Source organism: Myotis myotis, unplaced genomic scaffold, assembly GCF_014108235.1.
Source record: "Myotis myotis isolate mMyoMyo1 unplaced genomic scaffold, mMyoMyo1.p scaffold_m19_p_3, whole genome shotgun sequence".
Taxonomy (NCBI): domain Eukaryota; kingdom Metazoa; phylum Chordata; class Mammalia; order Chiroptera; family Vespertilionidae; genus Myotis; species Myotis myotis.
Window position 1 is genome coordinate 16,303,554 of NW_023416335.1, and position 7,085 is coordinate 16,310,638.

The 7,085-nt window shown below is 39.1% G+C and overlaps 1 pseudogene; it reads left to right on the forward strand.

Annotated features, from left to right (window-relative positions):
• The first annotated feature begins 597 nt into the window (after window positions 1–597).
• Window positions 598–1,450, forward strand: LOC118651284 (annotated as a pseudogene).
• The last annotated feature ends 5,635 nt before the right edge of the window (window positions 1,451–7,085 follow it).

Consider the following 7,085-nt stretch of genomic DNA (forward strand, 5'->3'; position numbering starts at 1 on the left):
GTTCCATATTAATAATGCGTAGCTCTTTTTTAAAGATCTTGAAGCTTTTATACTAATAACTTTCCACTGTTTTTGTAGTACTTGAAGGGTCCCTTCTCCTTAGATTGTAGAAGAGAAAGTAGAACATTTAAAAAAAATTTTTTGGAATGCCAAGAAAAGTTTGTTTGCATTATCAGATCAATGAAAATATTGAAGCTCTTCAATTCTGGAAAATACCCAATATGCATATTGGAGTGCAAATTTTAATTTGTTCTGGGTAGGTTAGTAATAATTATAATTTAAATATAAGCTCTTGACATTTCTTTCTTTTAAAATCAGTTCTAAAAGGGCTCTACTTTAGTGTTAATTATACACCTTCTCTTTGAGAATAACTGAACCAATAGTATTAAAAGAATATCCAACTGTGCATTACTCTTAGTCTAGTATGAAAAGTCTCTTTTGATTTATGGTGTAACAATATCTATAGCCATTATAGTTCAGTTCTGATAAGTGTTTATTTTACTTAAAAATATTGGTTCAAGCTTCCGCGCTACCCAGGGAGGGCTCCATACGGCGTTGTTCTGGGCTCCCACGTAACTTAAAGGGAACCTTGTCACAATGTCCGGAGCCCTTGATGTCCTGCAAATGGAGGAAGAGGATGTCGTCCGATTCCTTGCAGCAGGAACCCACTTAGGTGGCACCACCTTGACTTCCAAATGGAACAGCACATCTACAAAGGAACAGTGATGGCATCTACATCGCCAATCTGAGGAGAACCTGGGAGAAGCGTCTGCTGGCAGCTCGTGCCATTGTTGCCATCGAAAACCCAGCTGACGTCAGTGTCACATTGTCCAGGAATCCTGGCCAGCGAGCTGTGCTGAATGAAGTTCGCTGCAGCCACTGGAGCCACTCCTATTGCCGGCAGCTTCACTCCTGGAACCTTCACCAGCCAGATGCAGGCAGCCTTCCGGGAGCCAAGACTTCTGGTGGCTACTGGCCCCACGGCTGACCACCAGCCTCTCACAGAGGCGTCTTACGTTACCCTGCCCACCATCGCTCTGTGCAACACAGACTCTCCTCTGCGCCATGTGGACATCGCCATCCCTTGCAACAACAAGGGGGCTCACTCAGTGGGTCTGATGTGGTGGATGCTGGCCCGGGAAGTGCTACGCATGCGTGGCACCATCTCCCGTGCCCACCCGTGGGAAGTCATGCCCGATCTTTACTTCTACAGAGAACCTGAAGAGACCGAAAAGGAAGAGCAGGCCGCTGCTGAAAAGGCTGTGACCCAGGAGGAATTTCAGGGTGAATGGACTGCCCCCGCTCCTGAGGTCGCAGGCTGGTGCCCTCTGTGCCCATTCACAGTTTCCTCCTGCAGCCTGGAGCGCTCGGCCTGCCCCTGAAGCCTGGTCTGCAGCCCCCACTGCAGCAGGTTACTGAGTGTGTAGGAACAGCCACGGACTGGTCCTAAGCTGTTCTTCCACAAACTCTTAACAGAATGGAAATAAGGTTGATGGGAAATAAACAGTTTCTATATATAATGTTCAAGGTAAATTTTAAGTTTTGTAAAATTCTCCCTTTCACTTTATCTAGCTTTGGCAAGTTTATGTGAGAGTAGTACACCCACTGTTTTAAACTTGCTTTTTTCATTAACATGTCTTGGATGATGTTTCTCTATTAGCATTTCTATTTATAAATATTTTGCAAAATGTTTCTTTATGTGCATGTATTATAATTTATGTAATCAGTCTCCTTTTTCAGTATTTTTTAAAATATATTTTGATTGATTTCACAGAGGAAGGAAGAGGGAAAGAGAGATAGAAACATCCATGATGAGAGAGAATCATTGATTGGCTGCCTCATGCAACCCCCCTGCTGGGGATTGAGTCCACAACTCCGGCATGTTCCCCGACCAGGAATCGAACCATAACCTCCTGGTTCATAGGTCAGTGCTCAGCTTCTGAGCCACTCTGACTGGGCCCCTTTTAAAGTTTTAAATATAATTTCTTATCCAGTTAACATATTAACATCAGCTACATTTATATTATTTTCAGTATTAAACATCTAGAAACTTTTCAGCGTTTGTATTTTATTTACGGATTTTTCCAGAATTTTTTGGCCACTTCAGTTGGCACATTTCGATTAGAATTTTTGACTAAGATAAAGTAAAAAGGCTTTAAAAAATCCACAAAAGCAGCCTCTACAGCAGCTTCTCTTGGCAAAGCACAGCCCAGAACTAAGCCAATAGGTCATTTCAACTTTACTGCATTGCCTTAGGGGCCATGAGTTGTCAGCATCTTTTCTGTAAATGTTTCAGAAGAATGCCTCAATTCACATTTGGCTGGTGGGATTCAGTCGTTTGGCATAAATGGATACTACAAATAGGTTTTAGTTTGGTGGTCATGCATTACAATTTTTTTTTTAAATTTATATGTACCCATTTTTGTAAATTTCAGGTTTTAAAAAATATTGACATTCTTTCTGCAAAATGAGGCATAATGTTTTCTAAAGCAAGGTTTAAGATTACTAAGAAATTTCTGATACTGTTTTTCAATGGGCTTTATAATGGAATATTTTGGAAAGAAAAACACAAAGAAGAAAGGAAGATGACCTTGTAAATAAAATAAATGTGCCATCCATTTAATACTTTTTTCCCTAAAAGCTGCTTCCTTAGATATTAACAAATTAAATGGCATTAGAGCCATGGAAAAAAGGTTAGTGATGAAATCACAGGCATCTATAATTTTGCTCCAGGAGAAAAGGAGGGACAACTAAAATTTATTGCTCAAATCCCGTAGGAAAATTGCATTATTCATTGTCTCTTATAATTCTCAAAATAGTAGTGTGAGGGAGGTGTTATTAGACCCGAGATTCAGGGATTCAATTAGAAGTTTGAACAACTTCATATAGCTAGCAAGTGACAAAGTTAGACTTGAACCCAGATCTATCTTTTACCAAATTCGGTGCTTTATTTTCTTTTTTTTCTCCAGAAGAAAGATTCTCCCACTTTAGGATACCTCCTGCACATGTGCATGCCTGTTGTGTGTGTGTGTGTGTGTGTGTGTGTGTGTGTGTGTAAATTTGCTCTGGAATTCTCAGTCATTATTATACCCAATGAAAGAAAAAACAATTCACATAACCTGTATTTATTTTTGAAGAGGAAAGAAAGTAAATTTTAATGCGAGTGTGAGCCCTCACTACTTTGATATCTCCACTGTCCTATATGCAAAAATTGATGGGGGATGGAGGCCTGACTATGAAATTTGATCCTTGACAATTTAGAGAGAACCACATTTTAAAAATGTGTGTTTTTTCTTTGGTTGTCACTAGAACTGGAAAAAAGAGAGGAGACTCCTACCAAAATGGAAGCAAAGTCTAAACAAGGATGGACTTGTTAGTAAAAGATTTCCTGTGGCCAGGACTGGAAGTGACTTTTTGGAACAGTAAAGTCCTACATAAAATTCAAAGTGGTTCCAGTTCTATATTATAATGATTTGTATTTTATCATTAACTATTCTGTTAATTTTGTTGTTGTTCCTGTTAATCCTGACCCCAGTATATTTTTTCCATTGATTTTTAGAGAGAGTGGAAGGAAGGGAGGTGGAAAGAGATGGAGGGAGAGAGAGAAACATTCATGTGAGAGAGACACATCAATAGGTGCCTCCCGCACACACCACAGGGAGTGCCCCACGCCTCATCCCCACCCCCGACGACCGGGCTTAGGGGTGGAACCTGGAACCCAGGTGTTGCAACCCAGGTATGTGTCCTTGACTGGGAATTGAACCCACAATCCTTCAGTGCTTGGACCAATGCTCTCCAGGGGTGGGCAAACTTTTTGACTCGAGGGCCACAATGGGTTCTTAAACTGGACCGGAGGGCCGGAACAAAAGCATGGATGGAGTGTTTGTGTGAACTAATATAAATTCAAAGTAAACATCATTACATAAAAGGGTACGGTCTTTTTTTTTTTTTTTTAGTTTTATTCATTTCAAATGGGCCGGATCCGGCCCGTGGGCCATAGTTTGCCCACGGCTGCTCTAACCACTGAGCACACCAGCCAGGGCCAGTTAAAATTTTTACACATAACAACTTTGTGTTGCTTTTATTTTGGGTAATGAGGAAGGGGATGATCTCCAAGGGGTGGGCGTAAAGAACATGAAAAGGAGATAGCAGCTACAGGGGGCTAGACAGGGAGTAGCAATCACAAATAAGGCAGGGCAGAGATTTAAAGGGAGAGGTAGGGGTTTTAATTCTCTTTCAGATCCCCATTCTGCACTGCTCTGAGACTCTGAGCATGGTAGGTGGTAAAGGAATTGGGGATCCATGGAGCAGGCTGGACGATTTGGGGGACAATGGTTTAAATTACTCTCATCAATTTCTAGTTTCACCATTTGGGTAGTTATCCAATGCTTCACAAATTATTCCTGTAGTTGACCCTCAATAGCTTGGAAGTGATAACTTATTGTCAAGTTGACAATTGGGGCTTTATAAGATATAGAAAATGCTGGATTGCTTTCTTTCTTTCCCCCTTTCCTCCTTTATTCTTTCCTTTTTATATGTTGGGGGTTATGAGTACAGATGGGTAGAATATTTACACATAGAAAGTGGCTTTCTTACAAGGTATTGAAAATTCATAATAAATATGTTGTAGGTTTTCAAAAACAATCTCATTGATGTAAGAAGACTGAGAAATCAGAGAACAAGCGAGCAACTTATTGCAGCAGAATACAGAATGTATGCATGACGGCCTGAAGTAAGATGACCTGTGGTGTTTCTAGGTTGTGTAAGCTGTCATTGCCATTGCCTCCTTGGTATTGTGTGTGTATTTTTCTGTTGAAATTATGGATCAACATAACAAGATTAAAGAAAATCTCAAGTTTACTTTAAGTTAAATTCAAATAACTCCGTTTTTAAAAATGTCATTTAAAATGCTATTTTAAAAATGTTAATGCTCTAGCTATCTATTTCTCTGAGCCTCTCTAAATTGTCTCTGTATTAAAAATTCTTAAGTAGATTATTATCCTTTTTTTTTTTTTTTTTTTGGCGTGGTAGGATTTTCTTCTTTTCCTAAGAGCAAAGTGGTTTTAGTCATTATTTTTTCCTTAATAAAGTCTCCTCTGGACTGCCATTTATGAATCTCAGTTTTAACAACCTTTTCTTAATGCCTACAAATAAAGTGTATAATACTTTATATTATTTTTCTGGCTTACTTAATTAAATTACTGCAGGTGTTTCCTGGTCCACCCACTCATTAGAAACTAAATTGATAATACAAAACCATTTGAATATTGAGAGCATCTTTATCTTCCCAATGTAAGCCATATATTAATAAATTCTTACACAACCCCATTAAGAGAGACGGCTATGTCATGGCTCAGAGCCTGGACTTTGAAATGAGATGTCTGGGTTTGAATTCAAGCTCCACCACTTACCAGCTGTGTGAAATTGGGAAGATCCCTTAATCTCTTGGTACATGGTTACCTCATCTGGAAAATGGCAATTAAGTAGCATGTCCTTTATCTAGTTGTTGTAAGGATTAAATGAGCTGATACATATAAAGCAATTAGAATAGTGCATGGGATGCAGTTATTACTTAAGGTTGGCAAATATTGTTTTAAAACCAAACTCAAGCTAAATTTATCCCATAGTACTTAATATTTTTAACATTAAAAAGGACAGTGAAATAAAAGGACAGTGTAAAGCAATGTAGTTTAATATTTTTTAATTGATTTTTAGAGAGAGAGGAAGGGAGAGGGAGAGATAAAAAGGGAGAGGGAGAGACAGAAACATCAATAGGCTGCATGCCCCCTACTGGGGATCAAGCCTGCAACTAGGCATGTGCCCTGACTAGGAATCAAACTGGTGACCTTATGGTTCATGGGACGAAGGTTAACCAACTGAGCCACTCTGTCTGGGCAGCAATGCAGTTTAATAGTTAATAGCAAAATCCCATGCTGAAGTCATCTCCATTTAATGCAGTGGTATGTAGATTTAAATTATCCTTGATGTTACCTGCATTATCCCAATTGTTGTAGAAAATTGTTTAATTAAACATTTTTCCTCAGGCAGCATAAAGAGCCATGAATAATGAAACACTGAAAGCATATTGGCATCATTGTCATAACATATATTTTATCACTCATAATTTTATTAGTAGTAATCATATTTAAAAAACACAATTCTAAGATAATTATAAAATATTTTTTTCTTTTTGCCAATCTTAAGATTTTTCTCTTCAATTGAATTCATTTTGAAATAAGGAAAACCAATAGGGTACTTTTGCATATTCTTGTCCTTCGCCATTTTTTTTTTATACCTACTTCATCCTGGCAAGTTTCTTCCCCATTTGCAGCGGCTCAAATGTCTGAATTAATATCTGTGACTTTTTAGTCGTTTTTTTATTTCCAAAATATTATCACATTTTTTACTCCTCTTATCACCCTCTTTGATGTACCCGTGAGGTGAAAATGGGAAGATTCATTTTACAAACATGGAATCTGATTTGGGAAACTTTAAATAACATGCTAAACCCCAAAAGGAGTGTTGGGAAGAAATGGAGAGTAATTCTGGTTAACGCTTCATTGCTTCATAGGGGGTAACCTTGTACTGGGATGTAGAGGACGCATTCTAGAATCATTCCATGAGAATACCAAGTCTCCTCCCCTTGTGTGTGGGTACAGCCTGTGACTTGTTTCTCACCTGTGAAATATGGTAAAGGTGATGGTGTACGTGTGATTATGTACATGTGCTCACATTATATAAGATTCTAGTGCCTGTCTTGTGGGTAGACTCACTCTCTCTCTCGTTAACTTTGAAGAATCAAGCTGGTATGTTGTAAAAAGTCCACATGACAAGAAACCTGGCCCACAGTCTGACAACCCACAACTACTGAATACCACTAATAGCCATGTGAGAGAAGAAATGGGTGCTTCTCCATGTACACTTCAGATGAGACTACCTGCCTGACACTTTTTGTTGTTGTTAATCCTCACCAGAGGATATTGTCTCCTTTGCTTTTCAGAGAGAGTAGAAAGCAGGGAGGGAGGGAGGGAGAGAGAAACATGTGGAGGGCAGCCATCCTTCTGGGTACCATTGTCAAAGACATA